The sequence below is a fragment of the Passer montanus genome, unplaced genomic scaffold (genome assembly GCF_014805655.1).
Source record: "Passer montanus isolate IOZ18808 unplaced genomic scaffold, ASM1480565v1 scaffold9, whole genome shotgun sequence".
Lineage (NCBI taxonomy): Eukaryota > Metazoa > Chordata > Aves > Passeriformes > Passeridae > Passer > Passer montanus.
The window spans coordinates 15,308,249-15,329,548 of NW_024374367.1; the positions used below are offsets into that span (position 1 = coordinate 15,308,249).

At 43.2% G+C, this 21,300-nt stretch overlaps 1 protein-coding gene across 3 annotated transcripts in view; it reads left to right on the plus strand.

Annotated features, from left to right (window-relative positions):
- The window catches only part of CNTN4 (contactin 4), a 245,715-nt gene that overhangs the window by 48,082 nt on the left and 176,333 nt on the right, over window positions 1–21,300 (plus strand). Inside the window, exon 3 of one of the 3 annotated variants that reach the window (XM_039695312.1) lies at window positions 16,106–16,287. The exons of the other annotated variants lie outside the window; for them this stretch is intronic. The gene's annotated coding sequence lies outside the window, so the exon portion shown is untranslated. The remainder of the gene's footprint in view (window positions 1–16,105; window positions 16,288–21,300) is intronic. 3 annotated transcript variants of the gene reach the window in all.

The window sequence follows — 21,300 nt, forward strand, 5'->3', positions numbered from 1 at the left end:
TTGCACTCGATGGTCTTGGAGTTCTTTCCTAACCTAAGAAGTTCCTGTTCCAACACCACAAATATTGTAGGGTGAAATAAATACTTCTCCCAGTATAGGGAAGTGGTAAAAAAATATTGGAGGGAAATAAAATGGCAAAAAATTCTGAAAAAAAAATCTTTCAGCTCCACAATATAGAGGCTTTTTTGTCAGCAAGGACAGAGAAATGGTGAGGAAGGGTGAAGGGTCTGCTGAACATAAAAATCATCATAGGGCTGTAGTTATTTGGAAGTCAGACTAAAACTTTTCGTATAAAAATTGCAATTAAATATTTTCACAGATGTCATTATTTTCTACAGATGTCTGCTCACTCTCTAACTTTAGAGCCTCCTTTGAAATAAAAGAGAGATTAGTAATGAGATGAAAGTTGACTTTAAAATAAAAGGAAGATTAGTAATGAGATGAAAGTTGGCTTTAACTAAAAAGAAATTAGGCCCTTAAAAGGAGATTATTAATTACAGCTGTCTTCAAATAAGACAGAAACAAGCCTTGAGGAAGCAGATTATCAGTGTTTGTAATAACTGAGCCCAAGGTATGTGCACAAAGCATTCAAAGCCCTGGAAAGCAAGTGTTGGAAGAGCAGGTGGGGGATGCAGCTGGGGAATAATCCTCTTAACCTCATCAGTACTCACCCAGGGCACAAATGAAGGCTGGGAGGAGAAAAGCCAGTGTTGCCAATGGCAATGGAACAAAAGGAGATCAGAGCTACTGGGGCTGGAAGTTGACTGTGCCCAGTGTGAGCAGCTCTGCTCCCGAAATTTACTGTGAGATCACTGGAATGTCTTGATCAGGGTAGAATGAGCGGATTATTCAAAATTTTAAGGGACAAAATATTTAGACTGTGCCTCAAAGCTTTTTTATCTGTGCTAAATCAGCAGGGACTGGAAGTTCAGAGTGTGATTTGTCATCCAGGAGCAGCTAAGTGGAATTCTATCCCTGCTCAGTGCCTGGGATAGACACCCAGGAAAAACATGGCTAGTGCTAAATCAGCAGGGACTGGAAGTTGAGTGTGCTTTGCCATCCAGGAGCGGCTGAGTAGAATTCTGTCCCTGCTCAGTGCCTGGGATAGACACCCAGGAAAAACATGGCTTGGAAAGAAACTGGATTTAGTCCCTGGTGGAGCAGTGTGTCCTCATCAGAAGGACCCTTTGGGGCAGCGTGGGAAGAGCAGCTGGATGATGCACAGCATCCTGGGGATCTGGACTCTCATCCCAGGCCGTGTCCTGGCTGGATGCACCCCTGGATCTCTGCAGGCAGCACCTCCTCATCCCACTCTGGATCTGACACTGCAGGGCCAGGCCAGTCAAACAAATCCATTTTTAAGCTGATGCCCCTAAATATAGAACACTGCTGGGCTTGTGCCAGTTTCTTCCCTCCAAGCCCAAATAATTTCTTCTCTTAATCTTTGCTAACAAATTACTTCACCTCCAGAAAGAAATACCATTTTCTGACTCCACTGGAGGAGATCTGTCAATGACACTTATTCCCGTCTGCTTTTCATCTCCCTTCAAACGCTTACGACCTGTTTAAGTGGGATATTTTAATAGGAGTAACTCTTCACTGGGTTTTTTTTGAACCTTGGGTTCCTGCTGTGAGGAGCCCTCTCTGGAATGGGGGTTACCTGGCCCCAGGTGTTTGGGGAAAGAAGCTTCAGTTTGAAACCCTGCCTGCTCTGGCAAAAGGAGTCAGACATCAAAGCAGCTGCTGCTTGATTTATGTTCAGAGCTGAACTTTCCCTTGGTGATGCCCCAGAGGAGTCCTTGGGCATCCCTAGAAGGAGGGTAAAATCCCAGATTGGGAAAACCTGGAATGACACACTCCTAGCTCACCTTTGCCATTTTTAAAGATGCTTTCTTTGAGCTAAAGGCGTAGGATTGCATGGACAGTGCTTTCATACCATTTCTCTCCCAAGTTTCTGCTCTGCACAAAAGTTATCTGTTATGAAAAATAGGGAAAGAAATTGCAATTAGTGGCAAGATGAATGAGGGATTTGCCTCATGCTTATTACCCAGGCAGGGTTCAAGGTAAATGACGTTACCCAAGACAAGGAGAAAAGTTAGACTGAATACAAGTCATTGTGACAAAATCAAGAGGTTTTAGAAAATTACTAAACCTTTCTGCAAGTGGAAGTTCGGGGCTGTCACAGTGAATATTAATGTCTCCCATAAAAGAGGTTTTTGTTCGTCAAGTCCAAGATCATACAATCAGCAGAAATTCAAAATTAATCTTTATAGTATGATAAAGGACCAAAGGAAGATAAAAGAAGGGATGTATCTGAAGTGAAAAGTCAGCCAGGGAAATAATGCTATCATATAGAAATATTCAAATATCTATGGCCTCTCCTGAAATCTGCTCTCTGTGTAAAGCAGTGTTTTACTTAGCAGGATTGGGAGAGGGTTTATGATTTTTGTTTGAATGGGAAATGCAAAGGATCCTTAATGATTGTTTCCCTTTTTTCTTTGAATGTGGCCTTGACCCACAGTAGAGAGTTTGCAAACCTCAAAAGTTATGCAGTGATTTGGGGGTATCATACAGACAATAATGAAGTCATTGGGCATGATTTCACAGTGAAACTGAAAAGTCCAGAGCCCAAATAAAACGTTGAGTAAGATCAGGAGCCTCACAATGATGTTCCCCTGGCTTGGTGCTCTCTCAGCTATCACCAAGCCACCCTGGCAGTTTTCTGGGTGCTTTCATAGTCTTTGTAGGGTCTTTTCCCTTCTTTTCTAGGTCCAAACCCCCCAGGTGACTTCTGATCTTTCTGGCTTTGTGCCTAGAAATGTCCATCTTGGTGCCATTATGTGCCATCAAAGCCTCCTGGTCTGATGGTTCCTGTTTTGGTGTAGAAATTCCCAGATCCCAGATGAGTTTCAGCATCCTCAGCAGATAGCAGCAATGCCTTGATCTCAGTTTTATTTTTCCAAACCTATCCAAGCTCCTCACACAGGAAGATGCCCAGAACAATTGGCACGAATAAATATCAGCATAGCAGGATGAGGCAGATCCTGACGATCGGCATCTCCTGCAAACAGCAAATATATTTGTTCTTAATTCTGTGTTTGAGCTCTCAAGCTGGGTAACACCACAACAGATTAATTATTTGCAGTGCTGGGTGATCAATCCCTTCCAACCTGGCCTGACAAGCAGGGGAGGGAGTTTGAGCAGTGGAGTAGAGCTCCCAGAAACAATCCGTTCTGTACCATTTAATTTGGTAATAACCAGTAATTTACAGCTGGGCTCTATTGCCTTAATAGGAATCCTAATGAAATGGAGGCTCTTCTGGCTGAATTTAGGAAGGTCACTGCTGAGAGTTTTGCTATCAAGTGCCTACTCTGTGTTTTTGGCGGGGATAAGATGATGCTAATAAACTTAGGATGGACTTTTTATTAGTCTGGTCTGAAGTTCAAGCTAATGTAGGTTGTACTTCATATATTGCTTACAAAGCTTCTGGACAAACCCTCCTGTGTAGATGTAGAATGTTTTGAATCATGTTGTGATGAAATAAGCCTGGATGAATCCTGGCTGCAGATTTCATGGCAATGAAGAACTGAATCTGGCCTTGTGTTGTTTTGGTTTTTTGTTGTTTTTTTTTTCCCCCTGCTTGTTTGCACTGGCTGAAAATTCAGCCTGAATTCATGTTTTGATCTAAATGAAGCAGAGATCGGTAGTAAGAAAGCTCCTTTCACAACATAATGTTTTCATATTTGAATCCCAGCATTTTTATTTTTTTTCCATACTTGGCAACCTGATCATTTTCTAAATGTAAACAGTTTTCCTCCCCAACCACTTGATCTTAGGGCTCATCCAAAATCTAATGGGGTGTTTTGAGGTTTCCAGGAGCAAATGAGAGAGACCTTAGAAATACCTACTCATCCCATCACCTGTAGAGCTGAAAACATGAAAATACTAAAAGCAAAGTATTTTTCTTGATTTGTGAGAAAATCTTTGTGGGTAAAACATAAAAAATCAAGAAAAACTCCAGTTCTGCGATGTTGTACTTGTGTTACCAACCAAAAGCAACTGGATAACGTAGAATGAAGTGACTTTGCCCTCCTCCATCTTACATCAAGAAAAACTCCAGTTCTGTGATGTTGTAGTTGTGTTATCAACCAAAAGCAACTGGATAACGTAGAATGAAGTGACTTTGCCCTCCTCCATCTTACCGTAAAGCACGAGTAAGTCTCTGAGGAGTCCCATCTGACAGCGAGAGCACTCTCCATGTGCTTCCAGAAAATCACTTGTGGGAGCCCTTGGTGGCCGCGGCCTGCGGGAGAAGGCCGGGAGTGAAGCAGCTGGATCGCTTCCAGCCGCATCCATTCCACAGCAGCTCCCTGTGGTTGTGCTGAGGGAAGCCTTGGGGAGAGGCTGTTTGAGAAAGAGGAAGAGGAGAATGTCATTATCTCTGCCCACGGGAGGTGGGAGAGCAAAGAGCTCAGAGCCGCGTGCGAGGCCTCGGGGCCAGCGAGGCCGCGGAGAACAAGGCCGCATTTTGTTCTCCTCGGACAATTCCCTGTATCCAGGTGTTTTGAAGTAAGCAATAGGTGCAGGAAGGATTATTTACTGGAGCAGTGGTAATCCAGCAGGGTGTGTGTTTAATGATGGGCGTTTCTCCGTGTGGAGCTGAGGGTTTGTGGGTTATTCAGCTTGTGTGGCAAAGGCCGCGTGCGGTACCGGAATGAGTTATGCAGTCCCTCAGGACAGGATGTTCAGCCAGCCTTTGCTTCTCCCTGGAAAAGTCCCTGGAGCAGACACATAATTGAGATGTGAACATCTCTAATGCAGGGCCAGAGCACACGCACAGCAGTAAAACCACTTTTAGTGCAGCTCTGTCTTCGTGGAGATGAAAATCCCAGCCCCTGTATACAAATTTCCATGCACAGGTGAGACCCGAGCCTGCTGGGAAGTGAGGATATCTGCATGGCATTCCTCCTTTGAAGTTTTGTTCAGACCCCTTAAATCTAACATTATACAATCAACCTTTTGTTGTTAAATACTTGGTGAAAACTTGAGGTGCTGGTGTGTCCAAGTGCCAGAGCTGATCTGGTAATGTGGTTGTTGGTCCTTCCTGAAAGAATCCCCATGTGAAAATGAGCACAGAAGGGTCAATGAATCAATATGAGAATGATTACATGGGTTTCCTTGCCTTTTCTTTTTTTTAAGACCTGGAGATCTCATGCCTCTTATATTCTGGCCAGACTTCCAGAAAAATAGTGTGCTCTGGATGTAAGGAGGGGAAAAAAAGAAGTTTGTAGTGAAAACACCAGGAAAACCTGGGATGTAAGAACTAAGTGCCCACTATGGCAGGACTGTCATGTAGGGCAGAGATAGGTGAAGTCCAGATGGTTTAGGATGTAACAAATCCAGCATCAATTTCATGCTGCTTTCCACAGGAAAAATAGCCCAGCTGTTTCTCTTTAGATTTTGCACAGATTTCAGCCATAAACTTGGTTGAAATCCTTCTGAAAAATTAAACACAGGAATAGTCGGTGTGCTGGGAGTGAATGCCTCATGTCATTGTTGTTATTAATATGAAACCAGTGCAGTAATGGTGCTAACAAGTCATACACCTGAGTTAGCTGCAGGGAGGTGTTGGATGAGTGATGTGGGAGAGACTTGTGCAGCATCTGGAGCGAAATGTGTAACTTTTTATTTAGATTTTTTATGAATTCCTGAGCGTCTTCCTCACTGATGAGAGCCGAGAGCTGTTGTCACCTCTCAGGACCGAGTCCTTTGTACTCATGAGTGAGCTCTTTTCGAGCAGATTAGTGAAAGTCTTGCAGCCCTGAATATCACGGGTCAGGAGCGCAGCAGATGCTGTGATGTTCAGATATGTTCCAATATAGTCACTTTTAATGACATTTGAAAGAGATAAGTGGTCTGAGGACACGATGGGGTGACATATGGCACAGCAGATATGGTTTTACCTCCCACAGCTTGTCTTCGTCTTTGACCTGAGCAGAGGAGAAGGGAACCTGCCTGGGAGGAATATTTGAGTCTGGCTTTTTGCATTTTTATTTCATCTGGGGATAGGGTTTTCTTAGAGTGCTGATCCCTGCTGAAAATTTATCTTTTTTTTTAAAAAATGTCATTGGAGCAACAGTGTGGGGAATAAACCTTGGGGTGTGAACAACTCAGTGTGTGAGAGGCTCAGCACAAGACCTTATCTGAAGCTTTGAATCGAAACTCTGCCCAGAAAATGAGTGTATTTGAAAGCAAGAAGCACTGCCAGTGTTTCTGTTGATATTTACCCTTTATACAATAAAAAATGGAAGTTATGAGGCGATTTTATCTGGTATCTTTATTCATATATAGAATCACAGAATCCCAGAATGGTTTCAGTTGGACAAATCAGAGAATCCCAGAAGGGTTTGGGTTGGAAGGGACCTTAATTCCCATCCTGTTCTACCCCCCTGCCATGGGCAGGAACACCTTCCACTGTCCCAGGCTGCTCCAATCCCTGTCCAACCTGGCCTTGAACAATAACAGGGATGGAACCTTTAAAGTTCAGCTAGCCCAACCTCCAGTATTAATATCGTTGTCTAATTATGAACTCATTTTAAAGAAGTAATGGAAATTGGAAAGTGGAGGTGGTACCTTAGAGATCCTAATTACACTTGACTCTCTGTTGAGGAATGTGTGCTGCTGTATGTGTGGAAGTGGGATCACAAGGATTCTGGCTCCTGGCAAAAATATCATGGCTGAAGAATGGAATCCTGAAGAAGACATAAATTCTGGAGGCTTTTACTTTCTCAGTGATAACCTGTAAACACGTATGAAAACTGTGTCTGTGTATACATTTCCAAAATTGTCCTTTCCCCCCCCACATCTTTTTCCATTATAAAAAGCTGTAAAAAGCTGATGGAAAAGCCGGATGACAGCAAATAACCAATTCTCAATATCACTTTATGTTGCTGTAACACCCAGACGCCAAAGGAGCTGTATAAACACCTCAGAAAGCACAATCTGTCTTGAACAGCTTACAAGTAAAAGGGGATTTTTTTCAAAGACATAAAAGGTAAATTGGTGTTCTGCTCTTGCTGAAAATCACTGAGTGCCTCGATTGTTGAAAATCCCACCCAAAGCCCCTCTTGCTTCATGTGAAACAACTGAAACGTGCAGTAAAAGATCTGACAGCTCCTTTTTCCCAACTGTTTTCTTTATAAGTCACTAATCTGCCTTCTTAAAGATTATATGTGATACTGAAAACATATTAGTGGGTGGGTCACAGACCAGAGGACTTGTATTAAAAAAAAAAAAAAAAAGGAAAAGGGGAAAAGGCTGCGGCCGGCTGGTTTCCATCTCCTCCCTGGCTGAATGAAGAAAGATGTTTTTCTCCCCACTGCTCCTCTATCTCCCTCCTTTCCATTTTCTGTATTATGTTTCCTCCTCCAGACTGTGGCAGTGGAGCTGAATGCTGATGAGACCATCGGCAGCCTGTCCCCAGACAGAACTTTTTAAGGTCATTTCTCCTGGTTCTCAATTGCTTGACCTGCTCATTTCTCTTCCCCAACCATGGGAGGCTGCCCAATTACACACTGTTATTTTTGTGATACTTGCTTGTCCTTCCCAGCCTTAATCTTCCTTTATTGCCAGGAACACACACAGTCTCTGTAGTCCAGTTAGAGCTAAAGTTGGTAAGAGAGAGGTTTTAAATTGACAGTTTCAAATGAACAATCAGGAGATGGAGGAGGTTTTCTGTGGTGAAAGAGAGTGAGGAGCCGCTCCTTGTGCAAGTGAGCACAGCTGGCACAGCTGGAGGATTCCTTGGGATGAGAGTGACCTTTGGAAGGGAAGGTTGCACATAGCTGTCAGCCTGGGCAGTGTTGTGTTGGGTTTATAATGCTGCAGCTGTGTGTACAAGGAATATTTTTAAGGCTCAGCCTCTTGTTTTCTTGTTCTTCACTGCAGAAAAAGCCTGGTGTTTGTTAGTGTGCGTGTTTTTCATTTTATTCCAAATTCTACAGCCCTTCTGGACACAGTCACTCGCTGAAGTTCATCAATTATTTATTGTCTGGCTGGTCACAGGGATTGTGCAGTGGTCACTTGGAAGAAGAGGTGGAGGCAGAGATGGCAGCTCTGAGCATTGAAACATGAGCTCTGTTATCCTCTGACGTGGGAGGTCCACACTCTGTGAAACAGCATCATAAACTGCTGAAATAAATTCCCTCAGATCAAATTCACTTCCTTGCTCCAGCAAGGACAAGCTCAACATCAATAAAAGGAAATTGTCTCTCAGAGCAATCTGTAAGTTATCCATGTGATAGTGTTCTGCAGGGTGAGATTGGACATTAGGATGAAATTGTTCCCAGTGAGGGTGGTGAGGGCTGGGATGGAATTCCCAGAGCAGCTGTGGCTTCCTGTGGATCCCTGGCAGTGCCCAAGGCAGGTTGGACAGGGCTTGGAGCACCCTGGGGTAGTGGAAGGTCCCTGCCATGGCAGGGGTGGCACTGGATGAGCTTAAGGTCCCTTCATCCCAAAGTATTTTGTCACTCTGTGAACTTCCCCTCTGCTGGTTCAGCCACTTCAGCCCCATTTCCCATTTGCTCATCTCCCACTTAGCCCTCGCTGCAGCTCCTGCTGGATTTCACAGCCCTTCCCAGGTGCAGCCAAGCTCCAAATCCCCCCAGGCCTCTGTGGAGGCAGAAGGATGAAATTCCTCCAAGGCCTGGCTGGCCTGGTCCCAGCAGAGCTGCAGGACCGGTGGAATTGGCCCCAGCTCTGTGTTTTGAAGCTTTCAGCAAACAGGAATGTGAATGAATCAGACTTTAAGTATTTACAATTCTCAAATGCCTGAGAAGCTTTTTAAAGGTCAATCTAATTAAGACAAAGTTTGTTTGTACCAATATAAAGTAGATACTATTATTGGAAATTCATTCCAAGGCAATATATGGCATTTTACTTACAGTTTAATTTTTAGTTTTCCATTCTTAATTTGGAAAGAGAAGAAATGATCTTTTGGTTCCATAATGTCTTACTTAAAATGGCATTTTAATCTATAATGATTTTTTTTGCTACAATTAAAAAGAGATTCTTTCTTCCTGATGCAAAATAATTAATCAAACTTTTTGCATAAGTAGGATTCTTTTGTATTGGAAATAAAATTGCCCAGACTCATAGCAGCCACATTATTTAGTGGGTCTGGTTTTGATTGCCATCTTATGGGAACAAAAGCCTTTTTTCTATAATTTAAGGATGCATTTAAATTCAGTTTGAAAGACTGAATTCTATGATGTGTTGCCCTTAAAGGCTATAAAAACTGAGATCTATTTGTGTGTCTCCATAAGAATATCAAAGTGAGAAGTAAATCAGTTTTTCTTTGAGTTTCTTTTCATATTTGAGTAGTTCTGCCCTTGTGTCTCCTTCAGACAACCCTGCTGTCCCAAACTTTGTCCAAGTGAGGGAAACTTAGACCTTCCAGTCCTTAGCAGGCTAAACTTCATAATTTTTAGAAGATGTGGAATGAGGGAAGGGGTCAGGGAGGAGATGATCAGTATTATTCCATGCACTGCTTCCTTTTTAGTGGTTATGTTGTAATCCAAAGCTCAGAGCCAAGTGTTCAAAACATGAGTGGATTTTGTGCTCTGGTTTAGTGGGTGAGGGGGAAATTGGGGCAAAGTATTTACAGTTTAAAAAAAACCAAAAAACAACCCTGTCTAGTCAAGTGCCAGGATTGTCAGGTTTCCAGCATGGGGAGATGCCTCACTCTGTCCTACACAGGAGGAGCTGAGGCCTCTTCATGAATCATAAAAAATCATGGAATGGCCCAGGGTTGGAAGGGGCATCAAAGGTCCTCCTTTGTTCCAACCCAATCAAAGTTCCAAACCCCAGCTGCCCATTTTTCTTACATGCTCTGCTCTAAGAATTTGATGTATGAACTCTATAAGTTTATTGCTATTTGCAAGCCCATATTTAGTGATTCCATAGTTTTAAAAGCAACAATAATAAAAATTTCTCCTTTAAAGTATCCTAAGGCTAGGAGGAGATGTCAGACATTTTCCTGTCAGTGTTTCATCCCTGTGAGCTGCGGGCAGAGCTGAAGTGACTCAAATGGCCAGAGCAGCAGCAGAACTCTCAGATTCCAGATCCGCTCTATCCCAGGCATTACAGAGCAGATAAAGATTACACGGAGCAGATAAAGATCACCCTGATAGCTGCGTTATCTGATAGGCACCAAATGGGGCTGCTGCCCTTATCAGAGCATCGGGGACAGCAGCACGTTGTGAGGAACACAAAGGACACTAATGGGATACTAAATGTCTGTTCAAAGCAGTCCTGCTGTGTTTGCAGAGGTCTGAGGTGAGGGTTTTGCTCAAAATTCCACTCCAGGACCTGCTAGGATCCCATGGAACTTGGAGAAGGGGGAATTAAACCAACAGCACCTTACTGAATGAACACCCAGCGTAAGGAGCTGCATGTAAATCTGGCTCCTGTGAATCATCAGATGCATAAAATAGATCAGAAATAATCAATCATAGGGGAGCTCAGCACTATTGCCCTTGTTAGTTTCTGTAACTTCTGAAATAATATAAATGCTGGGTGGATTGTAGTACAGGAGTAAAGGGGCTGTTGAAAGACTCTGGTTTGTCGCTGGTTTGTTGTTCATTTACTTTGTTTGGACACAGCCAGAGTGAGGTAGGTTTATGCAAGGAAATCCAGTTTCTGTGTGTCTGCTGTCCTGGGGGGCTCTTGGGCAGGGATGGGAGTGGGAATAGTCCCAGTGCTGGCATTTGCAGCAGGAGGTTTTGTCCACCTGCTCTACCAAGCTTCCTCTTGTTTCAGAGAGCCTGGCCAGGGCACACAGCCTGAGATCTCTTCCTGACGTCCCAAATTTTGTCTCCTGCAGTGGAGGGAAGTCTGGGGAGCAGAATATGCTCCCTGCAATGGCTCTGGAGAGGAGGAAGAGGCTTGAGAAGCCTCTGGGAAGATCTTGAGAGCATTTTCCAGTGCCTAAAGGGGCTCCAGGAGAGCTGGAGAGGGACTTGGGACAAGAGATGGAGGAACAGGACACAGGGGATGGCTTCCACTGCCAGAGGAAAGGGATGGATGGGATACTGGGATAGAACTCCCATAGAAGCTGTGGCTGCCCCTGGAACCCTGGTAGTGTCCCAGGCCAGGTTGGACATTGGGGCTGGGAGCACCTGGGACAGTGGGACGTGTCCCTACCATGGCAGGGTGGAATGAGATGAGCTTTAAGGCCCCTTCCAACATTCTGTGATTCCGGTTCAGGTAAAACATTTCTGTCTGAAGCATTTCCAGATAATGATGTTAATTACCCAAACAAGAATTTGAGTTGGAAACCCTTAATGTTTAAAAGAAGCGTCAGAAGATCGGTGCTAATTTCTGTCAGTATCCTGATTTTCTGATCAAGTGCACAGAAAGGAAGGAATTGTTTTCCTGTAGTAGGGCCCTGGTTTCCAAAACAGTCTGCAGCAGGGACGATGACAGGAATTGCTTTTGAGTTGTTCTGGTAATAATGACTGGAGATCAAATTATAATAAGGTCAATCTCTCAACCATTTCACTTTAAAAAAATCAAAATGAAATCCACTTTTCTCTTCGGACATACGTTTCAGCTCTGTGGCATGGCATTTATGTGGAAAATGATACAAGGTAAGACATGGAGTGCTGTTTAGAGGAAACATTGGAGATTATAAATAGATTAAAGATTCATCTGACAGAGGAAATTTTCAGTGCACATTTCAAACTGGATGTGGCTTTTTGCCAGTCTGTCTAATGCTCTCTGAGCAATAGCAGGGTCAACTGACGGACAGCTCCACCTGGATTTTTAGAGTTTATGCTCAAGATGTTACTGGAGGCTTCTTAGACTTGGAGCAAAGAAAAAACTGGAAGTTAGCAGCAAATTTGAACAATTGTTACACATGCAAAAATATCTGGGTTTAGGAAGAAAAGTTACAGCAGTACCTCTGCCAGACCCTGCAGTTGGAAAAGATGTGCCCCTTACTCTAAAAGAGCTAAATTGTATTTCAGCTGGAGATTTGAGGGAGTTGTGAGCAACCTGGCCTCATGGAAGGTGTGTGTAGATATTAATGGGCCTTATGGGTTTCTTTCTTCATTTTTCTTCACAATTCTGTTTTCTTAGGGAAAAGACAAAAACAACATTTAAATGGTTTGGGGAATGTCATCTGTGTTTTAAAATTTACATTTTTCTTTGTTTTCTGCAATCCCTTTTCTGATTTTGCTTTCACCTTCTTACTGAAAATTAATATTATTGCCCTGGCTTGCTGTGCTGATTTATTTAGCCAATACAAACAACAATTGTGTTAGAGCAAGATTTTTATTAAGCTTAAATAATAATTCATTTGAAAATGATCACAAATTCATCACAACAGTTGCAGAAAGTACAAAAGTCTATTTCCAGAAGTTTCTGATGGTATTTTAAACTGCACTTGTAATAGTGTGATTGATGGCAATACTTTTAAGCTACTGAACTTGTTTTAGGGGAGTGGTATTTACATACGTTGTATTTGTTATTTAGGGTGCACTTTTTCATGCTGAGAGCCTTGCTTGTTTTTCGTGCTGCCTTTTAGGACTTTGGGATAAATTAAAATAACTGGATGGCACCAGAAATGTTCAGAGCTGCTGCAGCACAGCGGAGGGTGCTGTCAAGTGATTTTTGGACTGCTCAGGTGCTTCTTGAGAGTTCACTGAGAGCCTAACAGATTTGAAAAAAGTGATTTTGTTATTGAAATGTTTGTTTTGAACACCCAGACCGTGTGTCCGGCTCAACTTGAGGAGAGGGTTCTTTTATGTAACTGGTGGATTAAGAAATCCTGCACAGTCCAAGGCACAGGGTGTTTGTACAGGCTGATCAAATTGAAGGTTTAGAGAGGCTCTCAAACCACACACCTGCATCTTTGCAGTGATGTTTTCTGCATTTTTCATCCCGGTGAGTGTGGCCAAGTGCAGTTGCAAAGCTCCTAATGAGGGCTGCGTGAGAAGCGAGAGCGTGGCTGCCCTCGCGTGCGGGAAGCGCTGGGTGCCGTGGAACCTGCAGGAAAAACAGGGCACAAACAAAACTGTCAGCGAAAAGAAACAGCCTTTGATACAGCTCTGCATCGAAATTCACCTCTGATTAGAGGGATTAGAGTGTTTGAGGCTGGGGCTCAGGGAAGGAGGGGTTTCTGTGATGTCTCCGCGCTAAGGAGCGCGGCCGTTCCCCCGCTGCCGTTCCTCTCTATCAGAGCTCTCTCTCAATTAAACTGCACTTTGAGCCTTTCCAGGAGACACCAAAGAGGCCTCAGATTCCTCAGGAGTAAACAGGGCTGATTTTTCAAGCTGCTTTGTGGCAAATGAACTCTCAGGCAGCAGCTCTCTGGAGTGGCTATCCGGGGTGAGCGGAGCAGTTCCTCACTGCCCAAACAGCATGTGGGGATTTCATTCTACAGCTTGGTTTGAGTTCACTGAAGTGCCTCAGGGTGCTGGATATTTCCATGAGCTGAAAGTTGTTGACTCCTCTTAGTGTCAACAAACAATTTCCATTTGAAATGTACCTTTTAGTGACAAATCAAATGATTTGCTATCAAAGTAAAATAGCTCCAAGAGAGAACTCAAGTTCTTCGAATGAACTGCTCACAGTAAATCTCACTGGTTTGTTTTTAACACAGAACAGTGTCAGTGTACGTCCACTTCTTCTGCTCATTCCCACTTCCAGACTCTAACATTTGGAGTTTTCACGCCTGTCCACTTCTTCTTCTGCTCATTCCCACTTCCAGACTCTAACATTTGGAGTTTTCACGCCTGTTTTGCTATTAAAATCATAAAATAATGTTGCTGGAGGGAATCTGGATGTCATCTGCTCCATCTTCCTGTTCCAAGCAGGACAGGTTGCTCAGACACTTTTCCATTTTGAGTTTTGAGCCTCTTCAAGGACTCTACAACCTCTATGGACAACCTATGGCAGGATTTTACCATCCACTATGGAAAATAGAAAAACCAAAAGTAAATATCTTAATCAGTCTAGTGCACTAATTAGTCAACCTTGGAGAGAATTCAGGGATTGGGATTGTTCAGCCTGGGGAAGAGAAGCTTTGGAGTCAATTAATGCAGCGTTCCCAGGACTTTAAGGGAGGTGACAAGTAACATGGAGAGAGACTTCACAAGGGCCTGGAGTGCCAGGACAAGGGGGAATGGCAGTTAGATGGGATATTGGGAAGAAATTCTTCCTGTGAGGGTGACAAGGGGCTGGGATGGAATTCCCAGAGCAGCTGCCCCTAGATTCCTGGAAGTGCCCAAGGCCAGGCTGGACATTGGGGATTGGAGCAGCCTGGGACAGGGGAAGGTGTCCCTGCCATGGCAGGGGGTGGCACTGGATGGGATTTAAGATCCCAACTCATTCCATGACACTCCCAGTAATGTTCTCATGCTCTCATCTTCAGTGTGAAGCGGAGTAAATCAACATCAGGGTTAGCACATGGAGCAGATGCCTCTGGTAGATCCTCAGAGCTGTTTTCCAAAAGATCATTTTTGGGTATTTTGGATAATTTTGTTTCACAGCAGAACAATCTGCTGTGGTACCTTTTAGCTGCTGTTTGCATTGAAGGAAACTTGTGGGTGTAAATATTTCTGTGTAACATGGCCAACCATGGGCAGCTCCAAAATCCTGTATTATCTGCTTAAATAACTTCCTATCACGAGACGTTGGAGCTCAAGTAAGATGTAATTAGATAGTGGTAATGAAAAACTGCTAGATTATCATTTGTGATATGGAATGAACAATTTTCAAAGTAACTTACGCTTTTAGGAAGCTCAACTTCAATTTAAGACCTAATTATTTCCACAGTTATGAAAATTTTGCCCTTACACATTTTCCTGAAAACCAAAGCAAATACATTTCTTTCTTCTTGGCACTTTAAAAAAAATTGTTTTATTTTTTAAAAGATTAAACGGTCTAGCTGCATTAATTAATGTTTTCTGAGGTTGTTATTTGGGTTATGCAATAGCCAGGAATTCCACAGCCCCTCTGAGTATGGGCATTTCCTCAGCTGCTGTCTCAGGATGAAATGTTCTAAATAAAAAGTCAATTAAAGGCACATTGGACTCAAAACTTCTGAAAGCCCCTGGGTATTCCTGTATCTGTAGATTACTCCTCTAGTTGGGCTTTTTGGGGCTGTGTCCTTTTCCTGTAGAACATTTTTAGGCCCTTTTGAAAACATCAGCCTAGGGTGTGTTTGGTAAATTGAGAAAGAAATCGTTTTCTGAATCATCTTTTGGGTTTTTTTTTTCCCCTGGAAGAAATAAAATCACAAAATTGGATTCCTTTACTGATCCTTGTCTTTAGGTGGATCTTGCTCTGTACATGGATCAATAAAAATGCCTTTAACAATGAGAGGATAAAGCTACAAGGGGCAGAAAAATGAGTCCATTCATCAAGGGCAGCATGGAAGGAGGGCTGCTGTAAAGACGTTACAAATATTAATGTGCTATGTTGCACTCCCAGGGCACTCAAGTCCCATTAGTGATAAATATTTCCAGGTTTAAATATCTCCAATTTTAGTAGCTGGAGAAGCTATTTTTGTATCATAAAATGAATGTATGTTCAGAAATGTTCTCCATGTGCTTGTCTCCCAAGAAGCATTTTTATATCCTGCTCCATCCATCCTTTCTGAGTACAGAACAGTTTAATTTGTAACCCGAAGTGTTAAGTTTTAATTTTTCCCTTTGCTCAGTCTCCTACTTAGTCATACATAAATCAGAGGAATTTGAAAGAACTGGTAAAAATGGCTGGATCCTTCTCGAGCTGTAATTTGGCTCCATGAATTATTAATTACCAGACCAGGATAGCACCAGCTTTTTCAGAAGTCACTTTAAATGTACAAGGCTCACCTTATCAGCCAAGATCTAAGCAGTGGCAGTAATGCAATTCTTCCCATTTAGCACTTTGTGGTACGTTGAGAAGGAATTGGATATTAGATCATTTAAACTCTCTGAAATACAACACAAAGCAAGGAAGTGGATTGGGTTTTTTTCTCCTTTTATCTATTTTTTTGGGTTTTTTTGTTTTGCCCCTATGACAATTTCAAAGCAATGAATAATCGTGGATTTCTCAGGGGCTTGGGCTGCTGGAGATGTTGAAGCTGCATCATTGTGAGGGAGACCAGCGGTTCAAAGAGCTTGAAAAGGAAAGGTTTTAACTGCTCGTGGTAGAAGAACAGGAGGAATCTGTGGTGGCTTGAACTGAACTCAAATGGATGCAAAGTAGCATTGGCCAAACACAAAGGAAGCTGGGATTGTAAGTAAAATTTATTTCCTAAATAACAGAGCTCTCCAGGTAATTATTGCAGCACCACTTCAACCAGCTTTTAATTTATTTGACGACCCTTGTCTTATCCCCTAATTTAGTTTCTCTCTCCAAATAAAAACGGGTATTTTTGTCCCTTGTCTTAAATGATTTCATGTTTGACGTAGTCCTAAAGGTTCTTTTCACAACTTTGCCCTTCTCTGATTTAATCTGCCTTTGGCAATTGCAGAGTCGAGGGCGGCAGCTAATTTAACTGAATCCCATCTTGCAAAATTTAAGGGTGTGTAATGGAAAGTTGAAATATTTCAGGACTTTGCTATTCTGAAATTTCATTGGAGCATTTTTAGTATTTTGGCAATGCTGTTCTCTGTCTCTGAAGATAAGTTATTAAAATAAGGAGTCTGTCTTGTAATATATAATCTATTTTTAAAGGTATTTTTAGACTTCTAAACAAATGAGGAGAGGGTGTGAAGGAAGTGATTAGATCTCGTTTGGTATGGAAGTTTTTAGGAACCATTACACTGCAAAATTGATGTAAAGCAATATTTCAGGGAGAAATCCTAACGAGATTCTAATGTGAGCTGTACCTGAGATTGTTTCCCAGAACCGAGATAATCTCGCTGCTGTCACTGGGCTCTGATTTACAGAAGTCATTTTGCTCCCATCTGTTGATGTGCCAGACAAGGCAGGGTTAGGAACGAGCAGTTCAGCGACTCTGCTTGCAGGAAAGTAATTAGTCTAAAAAAATTCAGATTAAATGTGGCAATTCCCACCCTAGCTCTTTTTGGTGCCCCAGGCGAGGAATTTGGTTGGTGATGCTGCAAAACAAAGTTGGAAACTTTCCCTTAATTTTCTTATTCCTTTTTGTTGTTGTTTAACCTTAATTTTTGGTACAAGATGCGTGCCAATCACCACTTTCCAGAGGGAAATTATTCATTAACTTATCTCTGTGTGTTTGTATGAAGCCATAAATGCACTTGTGTATCGACAGATTTAACAACTTGGTTTGGAGAGGTGCTTGTGAGGCCACAGCTGGTGTGGGGAGCTGTCCCAGCTTTCCTATCCCTATTATTTGGGATAGAAAATGAATTTTTAGAGTGATTTTTTTAAAGAAGACTCGTGGGAAGGTCTGGGCTGTGGTGGGAATTGTGCTGCTTGTGGTGTCACCTCCGTGCCAGGTGTAAAACAGGAGGGAGCAGAGCAGGAGGAGAGGCTGTCCAGTTTGTTTCATTTGGAATGGGAAATAGCTTTTCCTTCATTGTTAACTGCATAATCATGCTCTGGTGATGCTTAACATGTGAAAATAATCACGGCACTTCCTTCATCTCTGCCCTGTGGAGAGAGGGAGTGCATGAATCCCCCAGCCCTTCCCAGGATCCATGCTCACATGCAGCACCTCACCCAAGATAATTTCATAAAACCCACTAAAAATAATATTTCTGATGAAGTTAAACTCATTTTTTTACTGTTGTTTTGGCTGTACTGTGCTAAATGGGATGAGAGCCCAGGGAGATGGAGAGGGGCTGGTCCTGCACGGGTTTGGAGTGGTGGGGCTGGGCAAGAGCTGGTCCTGGCAGCACCAGGGACAGCCACTCTGGCCTGGGCATCACCAGGGCTGGAGCCCCCAAAACCTGGAAAAGCCCTTTCCAGGCAAGGAGGGGAGGGAGGAGATTAAAGATACAGTTCTTTATTGGGAAACTGTAAAAATTGGTGTGGCAAAACCAGTCCTAAATGTGCCAAAATTCAATGGAAGCTGCTCCTTGTGCCAACTCCGTGTGTCCCTGAGCCTTCTGCAGAGAATAACACCAAAGTTTATGGGTTCTTAAAAGTATGAAAGCAAATTTGGGTGATTTCTTCTCATCAGTGCTTTTAGGGGTGCAGTTTTTTCTCCTTGGAGAGCTGTGAATTTAAGGGATGATACTCCTCACATCCTGTGGGAGCTGCCTGGCTGTGGGGGAGAGGAGAGGGGACTGCTGAGGGCTGGGCTTGGAGGTGCTGCTCTTCCAAGGCTTTTCTGGAGTGGGCTGGACAGACTCCACAAAGGGAAACAGCCTCAAGTTGTGCCTGGGGGTGTTCAGGTTGGATGTTGGGAAGAATTTAATCATAGAAACTTTGGTCAGATGCTGGGATGGGCTGCCCAGGGGAGTGGTGGCATCACCACCCATGGAAAATGAGTGGAAGTGGCACTGCCCAGTGTGGTTCAGTGGGCATGGGGGACTCAAAGGATGGATCTCATCATCTTGGAGGTCTTTTCCAATCTCATTGAGTCGGATTCTGCACATGGAGTTCAGTAGTGATGGAGCAAAGGCTCCTTTGATCAGCACGGGTTGGGTAGAAGGTGGCAGCTTTTCATGAGCTTTATCACATCCAGTGTTTGACTAAATTTTGCATCTTTCCTGTAAAATCTGACATCTGAGGGGTTTATTACCAAGCCTGGGAGCTGGGGATGGAGCAGGGCGGCGAGGAGGGAGGAATGGGTGCCTGGGGGGTCACCAAGTGCAGCTGCAAGCGAAAACATGACAAATAATTGTGCTTAGATGGATGTTAAACCCCACCAGTCAAACGTTTCGGGCAAGTCTTGCTGTAGTCTCAGGTCTGCACAGTCTTAATTCTGCATTTGGAGCAAGAAGTTCATATTTCAAGCGGCACAAAACATGACAAAACACTTATTGCTGGGAGTGGAAGTACAACAGGAAATATATGGCCATTATCCAGCTGCAAGTTTCTCCATTTAAATGCAAACAAAACAGGAAAATGAAATGCAATTTTTAGTTTAATCAACTTTCATGAGTCTTCTGGGAAGCCCAGAAGGATCTGAAAGGAGCCGCTGGGACCTGTTGGCTTTAAATATGAATTTCGAAGGCTGCTTGGTAATAGGGGGTTTATGCTGGGCTTGGCTTAAAAATTAAGCCTTTCCAGTGACAGCTGGGCCTAACTGGGGGCAAAGCCAGTCAAATTAACTTTCATTTCAAAAGGGGATTAAGTCATTAATTTGCTAAAAATGTGTCTGATGTAACAACTCTGTTCTAGAAATAATAACAAATTTATCCACTGTAATTGCACTGGTTCTCCTTATTTTAGTACAGGAGAGATTATAAAAATACACAACTGGCTCCAATACTGGAGAGTTCCCCCACAGGAGATCTTGCAAAAAGTTAAACTCCATGAAAATTTCTCTTGTTATTCTACCCTTAAAAATCATTAAAGGTGGGAGGGATTAATAATTATTTAAGTATTTGATATCACGTCATCAAACACCTCAGAGAGCTGTTACAACCATAAGAAAATACAAAATGTGTGTGTTATAATAATTTTTAAAAATAAGTGTAAGAACTGAGGGGTGCAAGAGGCTGAGTGAACTGGATTTTTTATTTTTTCCAGTCACTGGGGCGTTTCTGCATCGATGTCCTCAGTGTTAGGTTTCTCTGGAGACCAATTACAAAGGTTCACAAGGTTGTTTTTATTTTCCTTGCTCTTGATGTCTTTTTAATGAGGCCTCCTAGTAAACAGCAAGCATTATGCTTTCCTGTTGGATTCCTGTCTGCCGCCTTGAAACATTTATTACTAATACATGTGGGAAATGATGTATAAATTAAATATTAGGAAAATGTACTTTTAAAAAACAGAAGTACTTGGTGGGGATAGCTTATAATTGTCATTGGAGGAGTGGGAGAGGAAGTCGTGCCAATATTTTGCTAATGGAAGCAGAGTGAAAGGGACTGTTAAAGCATCCTTGTGGTTTTATGTAATAAATAGAGCTGATAGATGCATGGAGCTCTCAGTGCTCATCTCTAGGCTTGTGGGTTGGTGTGAGAGAATCTGAAGGATGGAAAAATAAAATTTTAAAAGGCTATTCTGCTCTGCTCCAGCCCTGCCACATCCTGGTGCCCACAGCATCCCCTCGGATCGTTCCTGCCAGCACCAGCTCCTGCCCTGCACCTCCCTCTGCTGCTTCACCTCTTCAGCCACTGGATCTTCCAGATTCAAAATATTCTCTAATCACCAACACCAGCTAATCAAGCTTAATAACCAAATTATTGTAAGTGACAGAGCCCTGTGTGGAGCCTGCAGCACGCTGAACGCTCTGCTGGGACTCTGCCTGCTGCAATATTGCTGCCTTAGAAACACCCAAGTCAAGTACTAATTCCATAATTGCCTAAAGATGTTGTATCGCTGAATTTTAGCTGGCTGCTGGCTGCTTAGTTCCTATATTAGCAAAGGCTGCTTGCTTTAAATCCTGACTTTAAATCCTTGCTGGGAGACGAGGCTGTTTTCACCGGGGTTTGGAGAACCTGTCCTGCTCTTCCATGCTCTGGTGCCAGATTGGCAGCGAGGTTTGTGGTGAGCAGATGCAAATCTGGGTTTGGTTTGGGGTTTTTTGGTGTTTGGTTGGGGTTTTTTGAGGGGTGGGCTGTATTGGGGTATTTTTGGCAGAACTCCTGGCATTTTCTCTTCTCCAGGTGGGCTGCTGTGGGTGATATCTGATGATATCCAGGGGCTGCATCTCACCCATCCTTCTTTCACATCTCTGGTAGTTTTTTGTGGGGGGAAATAGATGAGTACATTGGTAAAGCTCCTCTGTGTCCGTGTGTGTGTGTGTGGATAGGTGCATCAGCCCAAAATTTGTTGTAGTAAAAGATGCATTTCTGGCAGGTTTGTGTTTGGGGCAGGTCTCTCACCATTTCTCTTTGTTTGCCCCTGTTGGGGTGGAAATCTTGGAGAGGTCCTGGCCCTCTCCTTGCCCTGGTGGCTCAGAGCAGTGTTGGAAGGTGAGCATGGGGAGGCAGCTCTTCAAGGAATTGTTTCAATCCTGTTTGGATTCCTCTGGCTCTGGAAGTTGGTTGTGGATGCTCCAAGGACAGGGGTGCAGAAGGTGCTTACTCAGTGTGTTCCTCGATGTCTCTTCAACAGATTTTTGCTGCATTTCTTGAATTTGCATCTGTGATTGCAACCACTTCTGTGTGCTGCAAATGCAGCTCCCTCCTCCTGTTCCAGCCTTGGAGT